The 21,212-nt window shown below is 38.3% G+C and overlaps 2 long non-coding RNA genes across 2 annotated transcripts; one reads left to right on the forward strand and one right to left on the reverse strand.

Annotated features, from left to right (window-relative positions):
* Positions 1–1,046: 1,046 nt before the first annotated feature.
* Positions 1,047–4,348, reverse strand: LOC131557009 (uncharacterized). Its single transcript, XR_009274674.1, has 6 exons — positions 4,169–4,348; positions 3,577–3,641; positions 2,892–2,955; positions 2,123–2,198; positions 1,696–1,993; positions 1,047–1,355 (listed from the first exon to the last, which is right to left on the reverse strand). It is a non-coding gene; the product is annotated as an uncharacterized LOC131557009 (long non-coding RNA).
* Positions 4,349–5,230: 882 nt separating this feature from the next.
* On the forward strand, positions 5,231–8,144 carry LOC131557295 (uncharacterized). The gene is made up of 3 exons (XR_009274725.1): positions 5,231–5,429; positions 7,587–7,668; positions 7,857–8,144. It is a non-coding gene; the product is annotated as an uncharacterized LOC131557295 (long non-coding RNA).
* Positions 8,145–21,212: the final 13,068 nt, after the last annotated feature.

The raw sequence follows: 21,212 nt of genomic DNA on the forward strand, positions 1-21,212 counted from the left end.
GGCACAAGGATGCAAAGCAGCTTTTTGTCTTTTCTCTTGAGTGCCAACAGGTCAAATATGTCGGCTTTGACATCACTGATGACCCTCTCTTTGAACTCTCCCAAGGACACTTTTAAAGAAAAGACAGAAGACTGCTGGTACATCCAAGTGGGATCAGGAGGAAAGCAGCAAGGATCCGAGGCCAGCGGCGCGGCCGGGCAGTGCCACGTCCCTGCCACCCTGTGACAAGGCACACGGCTGCAGAGCCCCAGAGCCCGCAGGCCCTGCAGCTGCCACACGGATGGACCTGGTTCCCTCCCCGGGTGCCCAGGGGGAAACCTGAGGGCAGGCGTCCTCCCCGAGGGTGCACCCGGAGCCCCGGGCAGGGATGGAGTCGCCGGCTGCTCTCTGGGGACGAGACCCTCCCTGCAGGCGACGCTGCCTCGTCCTCTCCCTCCCCGTGGGACAGGGACCTCCAGGCTCTGCCACCAGCCTCCTTCCGTCAGCGTCCCGGTGCTGTGTCACAGCCACAGGGGTCAATTCGTGGTGAGTACCGATGGCACGCAAATGGCAGCCCGAGGAAATCGTCTTCTGGGCTCTAAGTGGTTGGGACAGGGTCTGATTTTCTGTTTTGTATCTGTATGATGATTAGTACAACAGGGCTCTGATGGATGACGTGGCAACACAGAATTAAAAACCCCTCGATAGGATTACATCGACTTCTAGGAAAAGACAAAAGCTTAGGACCCTTCTGAAATCTACTTTTAATCCAAAGCACGGGGCTTGTCAGCATGCTGCACCTTCCAGCTTTTCAAAGCAGCTTACCTCTGAAGACCAGGAAACACTGATTTCTACAGAAACAACGGGCAACCCCCAGGCTAACCTCAGCACTACTGTTTAATAGGGGACCTGCCAGCGTGCCAGTCCAGCTTCAAGTGTGCTTTACTTCAGTCTAACATCCCCACAAAATTCTTCTCACATCTTCCAACCCTGAAATCTTATTTTCCCCTAAAGCTTCTCTTCATTAGCAATTTCCAAGTAACATGGTATTTTTACAACATTCAAAAATGTCATGCTGGACTGTGCTACGGAGTAATCTGCAAATATAAGCTTAGCAAAGTTTGAATTGCCTTGTCCAGAGAAAAAACCTACAAGTGAACACCTACACCTGCCTACAAAGAGCTAACAAGCCCCTGGCAGCTGCCAGCATCAAAGCACAGCGGATGTTTCTAATACAGGCTAAGGATAACAATATCACGTCCTGTTCTCTCCAGCTTCTTTTCCCTGCAGTCGTATTTTGCTTCTTATGATGTTTTTAGCCTCTGCATCTTCTTGGACAGCACCGAGCCCGACGGCAAGGAGACGAGAGTCTTTCCCTGCCGTGCGGAGAGAACCAGGAAAACAGTTAAAGTAAGAACAGGGCAGTTTGAAATTCATACTTGCAACGAGAAGCAGCGCCTAACCAACAGAACAAAAGTAAACAAAGCATGATACCTGCCTGGGGACAGAAGACATATAAACTCTCCAGGATTTACAATTCCAGCGACCAACCCCTTCAGGACAGCAGCCAAGTGTCCCATGGGGTGGTGCTGCACCAAAGAACCATCTGAGAGGTTCCAAAGAGTGAAATGCACAATATTTTGCAAAGACAAAAAATCTTGCAAAATAACAAAAATACAATAGATGTAAACTACAGGGCAAGAGTACAAGTGTTACCTTTGGGAGCTGGAACCATCCAGGTGAGCACCTGATAACTGCATCCTCACCAGAGTTTGAGCCCTTCAGGACACAGAAGGGTTTTCCCCAGGAATTTCACAGACTGAGTTTTGACAGAAGCGCGCTCGCCGGATCCTCAGAAACGTCGCCCATTCTCCAGGTGTCTGGAGAGAACTGCAAATGGCTCTCACGCAGTTTGAGCTAGTTCTGTAAGGTCTCAGGGGGAATTTCACCAGATGCAACCAAATTGGGCAACTCCCAGTGGGACAGAAGGAACCCAAAGCTTGGGTGAGCAGAGCTGCAGCAAATACCGAGGAAACAAACAAAACAGCATCAAAAATAATAAACCATCCTTCTTTTTTCTCTTGCTTTTGTTTTTTTCTTATTCATATCAGCACAGCAATTAAAGAGAAGGTGAAAAACTCACCATTACTGAACATTTCATCACCTGTAAGCTGAGCATCCTTAGCATAGAGGACTCCAAAGTTAAAATTCACCCATCCCTGGGAAAGAAAACCAAATATCGTATGATAAACAGTCAAACAGCAGACATAAAAATTTGTTTCCTCTAAGGACTTTCAGGTACGTATGTATCTTTGCATTACACATGAGAACATACACTTTATACCATCACCTAATACATAATAATTTACCTTTAAATTTTGATAGTACAGCATGAATTTTTAACTTAAACTGGTGATCTATTATTATTCAGTTGGTGCCTAAAGTTATTTCTGCTGTCACGTTCAAAAAAACATGAATTTTTTTTACTGGAATGAGCAATTGATTTCCAAGTCATCACAAGCCCACCAAAACACAAAGCTCTGTTCACTGGACGGGTCTGTGAGCTAGAAGTAGTTAGGCTTCTACTTCCCTCTTGTTCTTCCAGAACCAATAAATCCTGTCAACAAAACCAGGATCTTTAGCCCACTGCTGTGAAAGATTCTACAAGGATGATGGTTTGATTTGTGTTTAGAAGTTTTGATTTGAAATGGCCAGGTCAATGGATAAAGACAGTTTAAGTAGTATTACATTACTATTATTATTATTATGTCTATTATTATTTTTACTAGTACTACTACTATTATTATCACCTGCTACTGGAAGAAACAAACCAGTAGTACCTATACTTAATTACTTTTATTTCCAGAAAATAATAAAGAAAAAGAACCAAACCAAAACAAGTCACTTCCTACCTTTTATAACAAGGGATTAAAACTTTCTCTTGGGCTCTTCTCCAATTTATCAAGACTCACAGCACTGAAAGGCAAACAAAACAGTGCTTTATAGAAGGCCAAGTGCACATTGCAAGGCCGAGCCACCAACTGATTGCAGTGACAGCAGTTACAACATGAATCGTTCCCAGAGCCTCTGTTCCATGGAATGTTCTGTGGAACTGCCATTTCTTTCCCAAAATACTAACTTCCAACACTTCCTAAACGTATTTGGTATTTTAAAACAACAGAAGTTAGTGAGACTCTGTGTGGAGGTCAGGTTTAAATTTATTTCCTTCTAAAGCACAGAGCTCTGTTCCATCACCCTTCCCTTCGGCTCTACGCTGCATCATGGTGAGCATTTGAGGAGGGCTCAAGAACCAATTCTATTTCTCTCTTTTTCTAGCTCTCTCTATTCTTAAATCATTCCAGACAAGTCCAATGAAAAATGACAAGTTCAGCATCAGAGTCACACTTTTTCCCTTTGTCTGCTCAAGAACAGGCTCGAAATCCACTTCTTGCTGCCTTCAACGATTAGGACTTGCAAAACCATTTTTACATGTTTTACAGCTTTATCATAAAACCCACAGAACGCAAGCTCTCAATTACAGGAAAAGGTAATTCACAGGCAAATATCTAAAGGCCTCACTTACTTGTAAATACATACCTTGACAGAGATCGCACTGAGAACGTTTCTGTGGGACTCTAAGGGAGACATATTTTCTGGGTACCCTGGAAACAAGAAAAGCTAGGATATATTACAGGACATCCCCACTTTTTCTACATATTCAAATAGGATTTTTAATAAAAACAATTCAGTTAAAAAAGAAGGAAGAAAACCAAGGTGATTTTACTCAGCTATATTTACTCCTGATTTAGAGAAAAAAAAAAGTCACGGGTGCTGCAAAGAAAAAAAAAGTGAACCATAAACGCCTACAGTAGAATTTGAAAACAAATGCTTGGATAAAAGAATCTTATGGAACGTGAAGTAGAAAAAAGTGAAACCACTATCAGACCTGCCACTTTTCTCACCATTGTACAAGAACATCCTAAAAGCAGTATAAAGTCACTGCCTAAAACCGGTCATGGGATGTAACCAAGAACAATTTAGGCATTTGCTAATCTAGACAGAAACCTTCTCTGGATGCTAGTGTCAAATCACAAGTTTTGTCTTTCAGAAGCTGGACAGTGCTGGAAAGCATTTTCCCTGGGGCTCGGGAGGGCAGGGGCGGAAGCGGGGATGAGTTTGCAGCTCGCACCTGGGCCATCCGAAGGGTACAGCCCGCCGGCTCCCCGCGCTGGGCATTCTCCCGGCCATCTCGGGCTTTACCGCTCAGCGCCGCTCCGTCCGTTTCCACGGCGCAAAGAGCCACGAGCACTAACGCGGGCAGCAGCCCCGTCACGCCGCCGATGTCGCAGCGCTCCCTGCTCGCAACGCCCGACACGCGGCGGAGCCGCCTCCGCCCGCAGCACCGGCAGCAGCCCGAGGGAGACGGCTGCGGCTCGGGGGCTCCTCCGGCGCCTCCGCCAGCCCGAGGGCGGCCGCCCCACCGGGACCGCGGCAGCGCCCGGCGCCGCTCGCCCGCGGCGGCTCCTGCAGCTCCCGGCCCGCGGCAGCAAAGCACCGCCTCGCCCTCCGCCATCGGCGGGCGGCAGCGCCCCCGCCCCCGGCACCGCTGAGTGAGGCCGACGAACCGGGCGGACGCTCCTTCCGCGCTCCTCAGCTCCACGCGGGCGCCCACACGGAGCCTTCGCCCCTCCAGCGTCGCCGTCCCGCGCGGGAGAGGCGCCGCCAGCTGCCCGCGCACAGCCCCGCGCGGCCGCCTGGCACGCCAGCCACTCATGGGCCGCGTCAGCCGTTGCGTCACAAGCCGCGCCGGCAGCACGGCCTGCCGGGAGTTGTAGTCTCGGGCTGACAGCCACGGCGCCGTCCCGCGCCACCGGGAGCTGCAGTCCCTCCCGGGCATCAAACGGCTCCTTCGCCCCAGGGCGGGGAAGGACCCGAGGCAGCACCGCTCCTTCCGAATGCCCTCTCTTTTTCTCTCCAGCTCTTTTTTCTTTTTTCACTCTGGTTTTCAACCCTTCCCTTCCCTCTTGCTCTCCTGCTTCCTTTCCTTTCCTTTCCTTTCCCTTTCCCTTTCCCTTTCCCTTTCCCTTTCCCTTTCCCTTTCCCTTTCTTGTATTTCTGATCTTGGTTTATCTTTCTAGCTTTAGAATAAAACAGCAGCAGTAGAAACTGTCAGGATACCTGGGAGTAAAAAAAAAAAAAACTCCAAAACGAAAATGATTTAAAGAAAACTATTTATTCCCTGGGAGCCTGAAATTTTCTACTGCTGCACGTGACATAGAGCTTTTAATCCCTTCTTATAGATAGTTGATATTTGATACTTACTTGATACAGCGCCCCCTGCCGTCTGTCCCGGCGCACTGCAGCCCCAGCGCTCCCTGTCGTCTGTCCCGGCGCACTGCAGGCACAGCGCCTCCTGCCGTCTGCACAGTCAAAACAATTGAAGCCTAAAGGTAAATATTGATGCAAGTTATTTTATGAGAAACCAGACAAAATAATCTTGGAACAAGATGGATTACCTCATAAGCATAAATGGCATCTAGTAGCCAAGGCAGTAACTTGTGTGTAACTTTAAAGCATTCATTGCTCAAAACTCATTAGATTGATCCTTTAGTTTTTGCAGTTATTTAAATTGGCCTCTGTCAGTGAAAACCAAGGTCATATTTATCTCCTTTTACATTTGTTGAAGAAAAAGATAAAATAAAACTTAGGTGATCACTGTTATATAATGATAAAAAATAATTAAAAATTATTGATATTGTTATGCATCAGAAAAGCATTACAAGCCTAAGCTCCAAGGTTTTTCTATCCTCTGCCACCAGCCCTACACCCAACACTGATGCTTTGTCGAGCTCATAGCAGTGCACCAATGAAATACTTGTTTTCTATACCTGAAGATGGAAGCACAGGGTCCCATAGGAAGCCATTTCATGTGTTTTGCCCTTAAGATTGCATTCTGTAAGGCGCAAGGTGAGCTTAAGCACCAAGTATCTGGTTGTTCATTTTGCTTAACTGCTAATTCAGTTTGTCAAATGATACATTTTCAGACAATGCCAAGGCTTGTTTTTCTGGGATGTTGGGCACTAGGCAAAACGGATGAGACGGCAAAACGGATGAGAGATATAAAATCTATAACACTCATCCTCAGTTTCCCATGTAAAAATATTCTGATTGATTGCAATATTAATAATTGCCTTCCTTTTATGTCTTTCACTCTGAAGTTTAAATAACTAAAAAAAATAACAATTATGCTATATCTGTAAAGATACCATATCCAGGCTGGAAGAGAGGCACAGCCCAGAGCTGGACAGCGCAGAGGTGGCCAGTCTGCACTACTTGAGCTCATATTGAGATAATGGTCCCTTGCACTGCTCTATTTGTTTGTGTGTTTACATAATCTTCCTTTTGTTAGCATTTATGGTGTCAGTAACTTGTGTTCTGTGTTTTTGAAAGGCTTGACATTCTTCCATTATGATACAGCTTGGAGCACGATGTTTAAAACCTACTGGAAGACTTTATACAAGAAGTAAAACACTGTTTCTCACTAAGTTAGAAAAAACCCCAACTTTTAAAGTTTTTTTTTATTTGCCTGTGAAGAATGGCAGAAAGGAACATATTGGTTACAAAAAATTAAGACTACTATTTCAGTCTGTGTTGGTTTTGTTGAGTTTTGTTTTTTACATGACTGATAAAATTGCCCTACTTTTGTGGACTTGTAAATAAGCAATACCCTATTTACTATAGATATTGGATTTAAAACTTCACTAAAGGAAGACTGGAAAAATATGAATTAAAATATAGAAATTTTTAGGTATAAATTAATGGGAAACCTCTTTCTCTCATTTTTATGCTGAATGTTTTTCTTCTGTTCCACATCAAAAATAAGTTTTACCAAGAGAAAGAGGGTAAAATCCTTCAAGAAAAAGAATTCAAGAAAAATAATTATTTCTTTTCTGAACATATTGAACATGGGCAGAGTGGACAGAGCTCCTGCAAAACTCTGATTTTGTTGTTATACTAACTGAAAATAAGTGCTTCAATATGATGACAGGACTGCCTTGTGTAAATCTTTGCTGGGACACTGTGTGAGGGAACTTTGTGCAGTTCAAGGAGTTGATTCTAGCAAAAAAAATGCATGGAAATATTCCAAAGACCAGGTAAATGGAGAAGAGGCCATGAAGGCACTGACATATTCAGACAAGGAAATCAAGGTTGATGGGTTTTGGTTCTTGCCCTTAACAGAAAACATGAATGATAATGAGCAACTCTGGTGAAGGGCAAACAATCACACAGTCAGTTAGTTAAAACTAGTAAAAGAACAAATAAGCAAAAACTAAACAGCTGGAGTTTAGGCTGGAAATTTAAAAAACCAAATTCCTAGCCTTTAATGTAAATCTTTTGTGTAACAACCTTCTAATGGGAAAATAGAAAGGGAGAAGAAATAATATCTTTTTAAACAGAACTTAACAGTGATCTTGAAATTATTCTATTCTTTTCTTTTTAACATTAGCAGAGAACCAAATGCAGTGATGCCAGGGATCACTTTACTTTTCATTTCTGCATTTCTCCAGCCTATTAAATGCAAGAAGATAATATATTTTTTCTTCCAGAAGAGAACAGGGAGAATAGGACTTTACAGTGGAGCTGCCATCTAAAGAAGTTTTACACTGTAAGTCCCAACCCCAAATCAAGGTAAGAATTAAGATTTTAATTTTTTAATTTATATTATTTGTCCACGTTCCCAGTTTCTTTTTGTATAAGTGAATTATTCAGTACTTCAGTAAACTGTTTATAGAATAGATGGGATTAATGCTCAGACGTATAGCAGTGTCCTACAACATGAATCCATCTTAGTTCACCTCTTATTATCTGTGTTTCAGATTTAAGTTTGGAATTACCAGTCTTTGGAGCAAAAACTGAATGTGAATTTTTACCTGCTGCAATCTCCTCTCTTTCCCTCACATCCTCTCTCCTGGTGTTTCTGATAAACAGATTCAGCTCAAGTTTACCTAATTGAAAATCTCATTTTGGAGCTATAAAACTCCATGGCAAGCTCAATGCAAGAGGATCTCTATGGATACACTGCATGTTTCAGCTGCATCCCTAGAATCATTCAGATCACACCCACAAATTTATTTTTCAACTAACGAATAACATATGCAGAAAATTTCCACAAGGTGGGGATAAAGGGATGTTTCATATCAAGGAGTTTGCTTTTACAAGGCTCAGTTTATAGTTTGCGCACCTGTATGAAGTCTATGGAAGAGAAATTTCATCTTAAAAATCAGGGATTCAAACAAAATATTCATGAAAGCACGGTAACTTTCCACTGAGTGTTGTAGGATAAAATGTAGGCTTGTTTAAATAACTTGAACAGTATAATCATAAGGGTTATTTAGCAGTGGCCCTGAGAGGGTTCAATTCAATATTTTTCACTTTGTTTGATTTAAAATTATCAAACTTATGCTTCATTTGCCTAATGTTTTGTTATCCTGCATTGAAGAGTCAACCTTCTAGTTTTATAATTATGGAAAAATATGGGGGCTTATAAAAACCTCATCTTATAATGCTAAATTCAAATAATGGTTGTTGAAGCACAATATAAGAAAAAATTAAAACAAAAAATTTTAATGCATGTAAATCAGATACGAAGAAATTATGAACTAAGTAAAATTAGAATAAGAGATTTTACATATTCAGAGTATTAACAAGTTTTTTACTAGAAGGTTTTACATAGTTTGACTAATCTTCAGTTCAGCAGAGACAAAAATATTTCAGAACTCACCCACTTGTCTGTCTGAAAGATTTTAAAGGCTTTTGTAGTTAAGCAGGAAGTTAATCAATGGTTTAAGAGCCACAGGAACAGAAATTTCATGGGTTTAGAATGAAAGTACTAATCACCCATGCTAATTTAACTGTGTTGTGTTACACACAAGTAGAAATAGAAGAAATACTGCATATGATGATTTAAATCAAGAGGAATGGGCCAAAATCAAATCAAGAAGATACTTAAATGCATTTACCTACCTGTTTTCAAATTGAACACACAAGTTTCCAGTTTAGATTAATTATACACAGCTGTGACACGTTATTTCACAGTCCAGTACTTTCTGAACAGATCTCTTAGATATTCTACACAGGAAGAGTTTAATGTTTTAATACCAAACTTGCATTTTTGAAGATACTTGACTCTACACAGGATTTAGATTTAGGAGCATGACTGGGTAAGTTATTGAAATTATTAAAACTGTTGTGCTTGATCACAACAGTTACAAAATACATTTGAACCACACTGCAAATGTCATCCCCATGACTCACGTCAGTATGTCCACTCTCACAATGTGGCCTTAGCAGCGTCTGACACAGACAACTGTGCTCTTTATGTCCTTACAACCCCAGAGCTCCTATTTTGCATGAGGATGACAGACCAGGCAGGAAGTGTAAGGTCTGGTGCATGTGCTGGTGACCCCTTATGTGACATAAATTTACAGGCTGTGAATCCTAGACCAGTGACTCTTACTCTATTCTTCCTGCATCTATTAATTGCACACTGTCTCTTTATCATAACATTTCTGTTGGTTTTATTATTTTATCTGGTTGCTGAGGTCATACTCCAGTTATGAACCAGCACCATATGTTTAGGTCAGGCTGTATAGATTGATATGTTGCATTTGTTTTTCTATTCCTTTCCCTACAACACTGCATACTTTTCATGATTTTTAAGCCCATAAACATATTTTTCAATATTCTTTTCTGAAGTTGCTCATAAATTACCTGTTTCAGCTTGGATCCATAATGCGGTTTTAGCAACTAGTATTCATATTTTTCAGGACAGTGTATCATTGCTCTGTCTTATACATTTGATTTTAAAAGTGTTGCTCTTTGTCTTCTGAATCATGGTTTGTACCAGCCAATTCTATTACTTAACAGATACATCACTATACAACTTCTGTAACTCTTCTCATGATGGAAGTTCTTTGTAAATGGCAGAATATTTTTTTTTATCACTAAGACAAACACATTAATTGAAGCTATTTAATTGCATACCTTCCTTACTAACTCTTTTATTAGCTGCTAGCAACTCCATTCATACTCTTGGGTCATTAACTTTGATGCAGCAGGCAAGTGCAATTTTGTTGTAATCAAGAAAGTAATAAAAGGTACCTTGTGCACCACAGGACAGTTTACGATAGCAATAAAGCCTAATGAATTCTATTATTCACTCACTCCTATTAAAGGTTGAGATTAGGTTCTGATATCAAATATCTGGGGAGTGAAGCAGATAACAGAGGGACCATTCTGTCCTAATATGAAATTTATAGTTTGCACTTGAGAAATTAAAATGAAGCAATAGAAAACAAGTTGATTCCCATGGGTATTTCTTTGAGAACAATATATGGTGTCTCAAATGGCACCTATTCTTTGACAGGATTGTGAGTCAGCAAGATAAACCTCAGCTAGATTTTACCTTGCCTGTTTTTACAGGACAAGATTCCACTGCTGGGGAAGAGTCCAAAAAGTATTTGTTGGAATTATCCAAGATGAGCTGACAGCTTTTCTCTGCGTTTCCCTGTTTTCTCTGTGTATGCATTAACCATTGGCATTTGACTTGGGACAAATTCCCTTACCACAAGAAAGGGAAAGCCATGGAGCCCTACCTTTCCCATAAAATTTGCACCAATCTATGTCTTATAACAGTTATTTTGGAAGTTTTTGTCCTGAATAACATTCCAGAAAATGTAATGTAATAAATTAATGTAATAAAGCATGGTGATACCTGATTAGAACCTGAATTAGAATAAATAGAAACATGACTGCTTTTCAAGGACTTGTCAATTTTTAGGTTGGAGAGAGCTTTGAATTCCAGAATACAGGGAATTCTAAAATTACTGCAGCCTCCACAGGCTCCTGTGGAGGCTGCAGTAATTTTAGAAATCTCTTAGAAATATGTGTGGTTTGTAAAAAACATTTTCAGGAATTGGGAAAGAAACTGAGTTGGCTTGAAGCTGTGTTCTGTAATCTCAAGAATGTACATTTTTTAAATGTAACTGAAATTAAAATAAAAAATCATCTTCAACAGACACATGCCAGAAATGGGCTGCACCTCCTCAGGTATGTGCTGTAGCAGGGGAGAGCATCACACCTAGGCATCTGATACTCATATTCTTAGCTACACTCTTGACTACATTCAAAACAGCACACGGAAAATGCATGACACTGTAAGAAGATGTACAAACGGCCTGGTGATGAGGAAAGTCCCACGTTTTCTCTATTCCCCTTTTCCCCACTTTTTGGATGAGTTGTACCCAAGTGCAGTTTACCTTGGTGTTTGCATACATGGTGTTACTCCTCTTCTTTCACAGTAACAATAACCCAATTTCATACTGTTTCCTTCCTCCTCAATGCTGTTTTTCATGATTGTAGGGGTAACTCAAATCATGCCTTCATCTAAATCTTGCTTCTAGCCTTCACCACCTCACCAGCACAGTACTCCCTGGATCCTATTCTGGTTTCCTGAGGGGGAATGCAAGCCCACAAGTGCCTGCGCTCTTTTATCAAACCTTGTGAGTAGCTTGGATGAGAAAGTCAAGAGCTTCTAATGAGTTGATTGATGTTAACTGACAGTCAGCTGACAGTGGCAGTCTATTGTCCAGTAAAACAAAACAATATATGAACAATTACTGTAGCACAAGACCTCTCTGTGGTTCATGGATGAAGAGAGGGTGGCTGCATGGGCTAGCTTGAAATCCCTTCATAAGGCTGTTCAGCAAAAGGTGTCCTTTTCTGCCTAATCAGGTAATTCCAAATAAACTCTTTTTTGTATGTTGGTGCATATTGGATCAGTGTCCTTAGGGAATGAAGGTGCAACCCTGCTCCTTTCCTGAATTTCAAAGGGCCTGAGGCAGCTGGATTCACACCCCTGCCAGAAGAGTGGCACTTTCTGGCACACGGCTTAGTGAAGATTGCCAGCAGATGTCTAAGACATCTCCAAATGCAGAATTAGACAAACTTTACTCTATTTTAATTTTAGTTGGGATGTGAGTTTAAGTAAATGAGAAAAAAATACTGCAGCTATAATTTGGTAAAAAACAGATATGAATTATTTATTAACTCTGGAGCTAATAAATTTTTTGCAGATATATAAAGAATGGAGAAACTTGAGGTAACTAAAGTCAGCAGCACCGAGATTTTTTTTTTACTCAGGGGAAATAATATCAAAGGTAGTCTAGAAAGGCTGTAAAATCTCCATCCTTAGACTGAGAAAGGGGCAACATCCTTCAATTTGACTTTGTTTGAACTGGAACTTGAAACTGGGAGACCTCCAGAGGTCTCTTCCAACATATTGGATTCTGTTGGTAGGATTTGTGTCTATCTGATGACATCGCTGCATATTATGCTACTGATCAGCTCAAAATTAGCAGCTAATACAAATGGGATTATTCATAACAAATACATGCAGGGTTTTTTTTTTGCCAAAGGTTTTCAAGCCTATACTTTTCAGTTTAAAGCTCACCAGCAGACAATGCAATACTGTTGAAACCAGCAAGTAATTCTTAACACTGGTAATTTCTAGTCCATCAACTGCATACCAGCAATGTTTGAAAAACTTCAATTCCCTATCAAAAATGGATGTTCAATTCCATGTTAGAGCTAGAACCTGGGTCTCAAAACAGGTTTTTAGAGAAGTTTACCTAGAGAGTTCACCATTATTTCCACTCTTTCCCACTCCTTTTTGTAGTAGGCATATTTAGCCACCCTCACTGACTATAGTTGAGGGAGCAGTGTTCTCATGCCTCCTCTTCTTTTTACTGTTCACTGCTGTACTGCAGCCTTCCAGCAGCCTCCTTTTGCCAAAATCCTTTTGCTGCCACATCCTTCACCTCATGCTTCTGTTAATTATTAATGCAAGTGATGATTCTCTTTTAAGTCTGATATTGATTCCCTTGAGTAAGAGTGTCCATCCTTTGCCAAATCTGAGCACCCCAGGTCATATCCGTCTTGCCAGCTCCTCTCCTTCCCTGAATTTTGCATTGCACTGCTGGAAAGGATATAATACTTTTCCCCCTCAGCCAAATGATGACTTTTCTGTGAGCCCAGATTTTGTGATTTGCACAGCCCTTACTTCAGCCAAAACCCTGAATGAAACTATCTGTGTGCATTGAAGAGCAATAAGTAAGCATTAAGTCAGATTTGCCACACCTTGTTCAGGGAAACCAAGCACTTCTGTGCTAATTATAGATTTAATAAAGGATGGGCAGTGATAATTTTCCAATATTCCTTGACAGTCCTCCCTGAACATACATGCTCACACACACATATATATATATGTGTGCGTGTGTGTGCATATGTATACGTGTATATTTATAATACACTACAACCTGGTTCAGAGGAAAAGGGCTCTGCATTACCTTTATGAAATTGTCTTTCAAAAGTAAGAGAAAAAAGTTAAAATAAATTTGAAATCTACTAATACACCGAATTATGCTGCTTAAAATTCTGCAGTGAACCATGAATATGTTTATATTATTGTAATTCTTGTGAAGGGATATTGATCCCTTCACAAATGTGGGATCCCTCCCAAAATGTGAAGTTAGAAACTTGCTATTCTATCCAAAAGCAGACAACTGCCTTGCAAATGTTTAAATATGATCTGAGGAAATATTAAAATGAACATTTGCAATGAATCCTCAACTTTTATCAGGAATCTTCAGTGAAGAGGCTATGAGTTGGCAAAGAACAGGAAAACACATGGCCACTGTCCTTTTCTCAAATTATTAGAAAATGAATATCTAAAGAAAGAAACCCAAGACTGTCACTGAGAGAGTTTGCTTGAAATTAAGAAACCACTGAAGAAATATTTAGGGAAACAAAATTGTTTGTCAGGGAAATCTGTAGAAAAATAACATAACAATCACGGTTGCATAAAATTGGTTACATAGCTTTAGGTAATGGATATCCCAAGATGTTTATTGCAATTCATACTTGCAGAAAGGGAAGCAAATGAGAATGGATGTCTGTTGAAATATTTGAGGACTGCTCCTGAAAAAAAGATGCAGCTGGCTAACCAAGGTAATTGCCATTCAGGTAAGGAAAAAAACAACAAAAAAACAACTAAACCAGAACTCTTTGAAGTTTGGGCAAAAGGATTTATTTTGGACGTGATTTAGTAAATCACTCTCTTAGGTTTGGTTTCCTTCTTCCTAATGTTGCAGATTTAAACTCATCTACCACATTTTGATAGCCTGAAGGCTTTCAGTTTTTACTTACACAGTGTAGCGTATCCACTTCCACAGATTTTTTTATAGCAAAAGTTAATTAGTTGATTTTCCACTGACAGAAAAATGGAGCAACTGGAATGATTGCTCAGGACTTAGAAAAACCAGGCACTGCTGCCACAGGCAGATGTCTTATGCAGGATCTTCACCAAGGATAACTTTTTTCTTCATGTGTAAAAGATTCTTGAAAGTCATTAGACTTGGTTATTTTATTAATCATTGAGTCGTCAACTCAGAGTAGCCACAAGATGTCATTGTGGGCCTACTAAGATAAGCACTGTTGGAGTTGAAAAAAACCCATGTTATTAGTTACTGATATTCATTCCTGAACACAGAAATGCTATTCAGGCAGTGGCAAATGGTTTTAGCATTATAACAAAGAGTATCTCTGCTTTCACTATACAGAGTTGCTTTATGCTTTTTGGACAAATATTTTGTAACAGCTAACAATCCTTGAGATCTCACTTTTCTTGTATAATACCATTATAATCTGGTAATGAGACAGAAGAAATAGAAAAAATGCTGATCAAAGCTGTAGCTGTAAGGCACTTAATCAAAACTTATGGTTAGAATGAAAAATACCTGAACATTTTTATTGTGATAGAACAGAAATTAGCCATTGGATGTTTTTAGTAAATTTTCCCTTTACATATTTTAAGAGTCTAGAGAAAAAAATCATTCTTATTTATGTCATTATTTTCTCTTTTTTTTTTTTTGCTGCATCCACATCTAATTCATCAGCTGAAAGTGTTTACTTCAGAGGGAGCACACAGAAGCCTTAGAACTAAATTATTCTTATATTTTGGGCTAGGCAATAAGGATCTGTAAACCTATCCATATACAAGAGGTAACAGAATCAAAATGAAGGCATCAGCAGACAATGATTTCATGGAAAGTTATTCAGTAAAAATATCTGAGAAAAGGAGGAGGAATAAGCAAATAAGAACCTCAAAGGGACTATTGTTGTGGTAGGAATTATTGCTGGTAGGATGATGAGACATGGATGTGGGATGGTGGCAGACACTCCTATTTCACCTGCTGAGATGTTTAAAGTATTGGGAGAATTGTTGTCTGACAGACTGTCGCGACAGAATCATCTCTGCTAGGGAAACACACAAGGAATGAAAAACACGGGTGGCACCTTTGAACTATTTTCAGTGGAAAATATGTATAAGGCCAGGGATTATTTGTTAATAATTTCCATGAAGGAAGTGAGGAAGGGAATTACCAAAAATAAGGCTTTCTGAGAATCTGAATCACTGATAAGGCAAGGAAAGTAAGTAATGGAAATGGGGTTTATCTGTGTTTTTTGATGAAGTGATGTCAAGTGAAAATCTCTTCATCAGGTAACATGAATATTAATACAGGAAGAAATAGAACAAAACTTTTTTGGGGAAAAATATGTCCAATGGTTATTACTGGTCATCCGTCACATAGGAATCTTAATTGTTGAGAAGGTTTAATAATGAGCTATTTCTACCAAAATAAGAATATTCTTTTCAATGCTGAATAAGGTAAATCTTGGTAGGCCATGCAATAAATGATGGATTAGTACCATTGTGGAAAGAATGAAATCTTTTGTTTGAGATACCTGGATTATGCTGAGAAATTAAATACATTATTTGGACAAGTCTTCATGTAGTAATAAATAAAAATAGAGAAAGGGAAGCTGGAGGATATGATACATTGCAATAAATGATGGATTAGTACCATTGTGGAAAGAATGAAATCTTTTGTTTGAGATACCTGGATTATGCTGAGAAATTAAATACATTATTTGGACAAGTCTTCATGTAGTAATAAATAAAAATAGAGAAAGGGAAGCTGGAGGATATGATACATTAGACTGACATCACATTACATTATCATGTGTACATTATCATGCTTATGATAATGCATAAAACATTGATTCACTTGAAATGTTTATTGTCTGATGAAAATAAAAGGCTTCTATTCCTTGACAGGGATTTCCATGATGTACACTTGCATCCACTACCTGGATTAGTCATGTTCCTCATTCTACCTGTTGCAGAGCTGAGTGCTGGAGAGTCTGTCTGCTGGTCTTCTGGGTCCTCATCAATCTGCTAAGAGAATATAAGGAACAAGGAGCCCAGGTATACCTAAGCTCAATTTTATTTAAAAACGTTGTAAATTAAGCTAAGCTATATAAAATTAAATTCTTGGTTGTTAGAAAATTTTCAATGGATTTTTTTCTGCTACAAAATTGAGTATTCCTGCCCTTCCCATCAAGTTCCTATAGAATGAAAATTCTGATATCTTGTCAGCTCTAATCACAAATTTCTATTTGAGCAAGGAAGACCAGTTTGGCTATATTATGTTGCTGTAGCTTTGCAAAACAATTTAAATCTGCATCCCTGAACTGTTTATGGAATTTGAGAGAATAACTTAAGAAATTGTTTCAGTTCACCGTCTTTCTGATTTAATTTGACACAGAAGTTTGTGTAGGTCAGGAAGCAGGATGGGACCTATATTTTGAATCAATGAATTTTATTTTGTCACTAAGTGTGGTTTTGTTATGGCTACTCCTGACATCTAACTTATTCTGTTTTAAACTTCTCTGTTTAATAAACTATGATAATTAATATTACATTTATCTGAAACAGATTTCAGCACAGAACATTTCCTCTTCTTTCTTCCCATGAGAAAATGTTCTTTTTACTTCTTGTTCTCCAAGTTTGAGCTAATAACTTTATTTGAAATATGTATCTCTAATGACATAGTTCTATCTATATGCATATGTGTTATGTATCCAAGTATAAAATTATGGTTGTCAGCATTTTTACCACTGTTCTCCATTCTGCTTCATCTGTGAGAGTACAAAGCAGTATATAGGCACTATGTTTTTCTCTATATTATTTAGAAAAGAACAAAACCCAGTCAGATAAAATTTGACTCAAAAAATTTCAGTCAGAAATGAAACAGGATTTTTTATTTCAGAGACACTTTTTGAAGATTGATCTATTTCTGTCCGGGTTCCTTGCCTTGCTTTTGGTTTCCCTCCCATATTGAACTGATTAGTCTTGACCTTTCTCACTCAGGTTAATGTGCTTTTATAATATGATGATTGACTCAAACCAAAATTTTCAGCCTGTAGCATTATTTAGAAACTTTACTTGTGTTGGAAAAGATCTTTCCAACACAAAGCCCATTGCTCAAAAAGAAAAATTTTTCACTGTTCTCCTCAAGGAGAGACCATCAGGGTGATGCTTCTGTGATCCACTGTGTATATTAATCTACACTGCTCACATATAATTTGTATGTTTGGGTAAAGAGCAAGGATACACCATGTTAAATCTCTGTGTGGAGGCACCATATTTATCACAACCATGGGAAAGACAAAAATTAAATTATTAATATAACAGTTAAGCAAGGATTTTTTTCTGCAAATTGCTCACTTGTTGTAGCAATAGCAAATAGTAATAATAGTAATAATGCTGGATTCATTATTTATAATTTACATTGCATTGAAAGAGGTATATCTAACTTACACAAGGGCTATTTTTACAATCAAATGTCAAGGCAAAGGTTTCAGTTTTGCTTGATTCTATGATAAAATTATAGTTTTTCATATTTCCTTTGGTGGAGTTTGGAGTGAGCAGCATGATGGAGAAAAGGAGAAATTACTGAAATACACAGAAAGAAGGGAGGTCAATCAGTTACGTAAGGACGGAGAATTTTTGTAGGAGGTCCAGTTAAAGCTAAATAATTGCCTGTGGAAATGGTCACTCTCCTTCCTTACCCCATGCTGGAAACACTTAAGCTCATTTTCACCCTTCCAGTACTTTGCTCTTGACTACAGAGTGTCGCTCAGCTGGATAAGCTGGCGTTACTAATAGAAATATTATGCTAATCCTCAGTGGCATTCAGTATACATGAGTGTCTGTATATTTAATGTGAAAATTTATCTTCTGCAAAATATGAATACTAATCATTTGCCTCAGTTCAAGACCTTACCTTCTAGTCCCATACTCAGAGCTGTAGATAATCCTCCATCTCCCAGAAAATATGGGTAAAATTAAGGTCTTATATTTTTATTTTACATCCCCATACTTCTTAGAATCTAAATTCTCTAAATTAAAAAAAAACAAAACAAATACCACTATACTGATATTTTGATATCTTTCTACATGATCCTTCTTTTATATATTTCAATACTCTTTTTATTATGTCAAATGACAAAATTTCTTTGGTCAGTATTGCACCAAAATTATTGTGGTTAATGAAAGTTATAATATTGGTATTTTAATACACAAATGGAGAAAAATAAATTTTAAACTTCTTAATTCTCTAATATGAATTAAAATTTTTGATTTAATAAATGTGTTTAGGTATGTATTGATAGTGATGGGATTTTTTAATGTAAGTATTATAAAAATCTTCATTATGGTCTACCTAGATAATAAAGTACAAAATTATTTTTTGAGGCAAAAGGCTTGAATCTGCAGAACAACTGCTCAGAGTATAAAATTTGGAATTTATTTGCCTTAGTTTTGGAAATTATATATGGAGGTACTTTAGACCACAAGTCCTGTGTTTTCATATTTGCTTTCAAGGTAGAAAGAATAATTTGTATTTTGCCAGTTTTAATTTCATTACATATTTTGCCATCACATAATGCTTGCATTCAAAATTGGGGGAAATACTCCCACAAACAACTATCACCACTTCTTTTGAGGGGAGGGATAACATTAAGTTTTCTTCTAGTTATAACTGTCTTCTTGCACTTTTTTTCCTCTCAGATTTTTTTTTGTTTGTTTGTTTGTATTTATAGGGTTATAGAACTCTAAAATTTATTTCAATATCTTTTGCAGGATATCCCTTGCTCTGTCTTTAAGCAGCTCATGTGGCATCATAGAAATGCCCTTTTTTTTCAAGGATATTCAGAGATCAGAAAGAAGCAATAAGTTATATTATGAGAAACTTTAAAAAATAGTATTAAGCAAATGTTGTTAAAATCTGCATCTCATAACTTAAGCAAAAACTAATCTTGATTTAAGAGGTACTTTGGGATTACATCTGTGTTAGCTAACATATAGAAGGAAGGATGCACTACACCCTCCAGCAGTTAAGGCTACACTTACCAGTCATTTGAAAAGTGGTAAAGGGTTAAATCAGCAGATTTTGTACTGTGCTTTAGAAGGGGCCATGAGTCCCTTCTAATTCTTCCCAAAGGTTTTGCACTTTAAAGAAGCTGAACTGAGAGTTGTCAGAAAAGACAGTTACAGAAAAAGAGAGAGAAAAAGCAAAGAAGAAGTTGATATGAGGTGACTAACATGAGGTAAAAATCAGCAACTTGTGATTTTAAAATTTGGGGTTTTTATAGACTGACGTTTCCTTGATGAGGGGTTTTCTAGTGTTGGAATGTGTGCATAGCAAATGACAGCTCTGGTTCTTAGCTGTGTGCTAGGCAGAAATGACATGTGTAAGTCCTGGGTGGAGGGGAATAAAACAGAAAATAGAAGGGGCTTGTGGAAGGTCAATAGCCCAGTCATGAGCAGAATGAAGGTCTGTACCTTTCCATGCAGTGGCCTTCCTGCTGAAATACATGGTTTGCCTAATCTTGTATTATATTGTTTAGAAGAGATTTCTAGAGGGTAGAGAGAGAAAACAATGCACCCAAAAAATCTAGTTGAATTATTTTATTAACTCACCTCCAACACCCTTTTGAGTACGCCTTGTAAAGCTGGCATTATCTGACACATATGAAAGAAGAATTTACTGTTTTTTCCCACAAACTGTGAAACAGCAGCTGGCACGAAACTGTGAGGGAAGCACACAGAAATAGTCTTAGTGAGTCCAGAAAGCTATTAAGGTACACATAAAGTAGACTCCTGGAAAAAATAAACTGTAGGAGATAAGCAAGGGAGAGCATCAGTAAAACACTCTCTTTAGACATCCACTGCATATGATGTGTAACAATATGCACCAAAATAAAAAAAAAAAAACAAACCAGAAAAAAACCCCAAAAATATGAAGGTATCAAAATATCATACACAGGTTGAACGACATGTATTTGATAAATAAAAGTGAGATTATTTTATCCAGCACAAATAAAACACATGGTTTTTCTTCAGCTTTGCAATATCTGAATTAACCAGAGATATTGCATTATACACAAAGATTAGACCAGAACTGCATTCAGCAGAAATGGAGAAAGAAGACATAGAATTTTAAGTAGTTCTGTGATACTGCAGCCTGTGTGACTGCTCTGAAGATTTGCTGCCCCTAATGAATAATGCATAAAGTGTGATTTCTTTCAAGGGAATAATAGGCTATCTAATGAAAACTTTGAAGGGGATTGCAATTTACCTGCTTGAAGTGAGCTAAAAAAAAAATGAAATATACATGTATCTCATTATCAAAAAAATAATATCAACCCTGGAAAAAAAACCCAGCTCATTCTCTTAGTTTCCAGTTATTTTCTCACTCTTTTTTTGTCTGAATATGCTACATTAAAAATAAGATTTTTGCATGTAAAAACAAAGGAAGTTTTCAACTCACTAAATAAATATATATTTTCTTTCTATATTGAGGTAAAACGATTAATGACAAGATATTGTAGTATGCCCCTAAAAGCTAATAATATGCTGCCCATCAGTGATATAAGGACATTTAACATTTATTTTGTACTTTTTTCTCCTTTATCTTTTCTTCTTCCTTAACTTTCAAATCAGGGGTGAGTTTATTTGAATGTGTTTATTGTTGCATATTACACTTAACTCTTGTAATTTTGTCTGAAATATACGGATGGTAAAATAAAAAAAGTGTTAGGGAAGTAAAATTAAGAAAAATCAATATGTCTGTTATGTTTAATATGAAGACTTTTATTCATGTGTAAGGAGTTGGAGGCTCTTCAGTGAATTCATTGCATATGTGTGTCATAGAGCAGTAGAGAAGGGAATGCAATCTTTAACATCAACCATTCTGGAAAAATTCCTG

This window comes from Ammospiza caudacuta, chromosome 4 (assembly GCF_027887145.1).
Source record: "Ammospiza caudacuta isolate bAmmCau1 chromosome 4, bAmmCau1.pri, whole genome shotgun sequence".
Lineage (NCBI taxonomy): Eukaryota > Metazoa > Chordata > Aves > Passeriformes > Passerellidae > Ammospiza > Ammospiza caudacuta.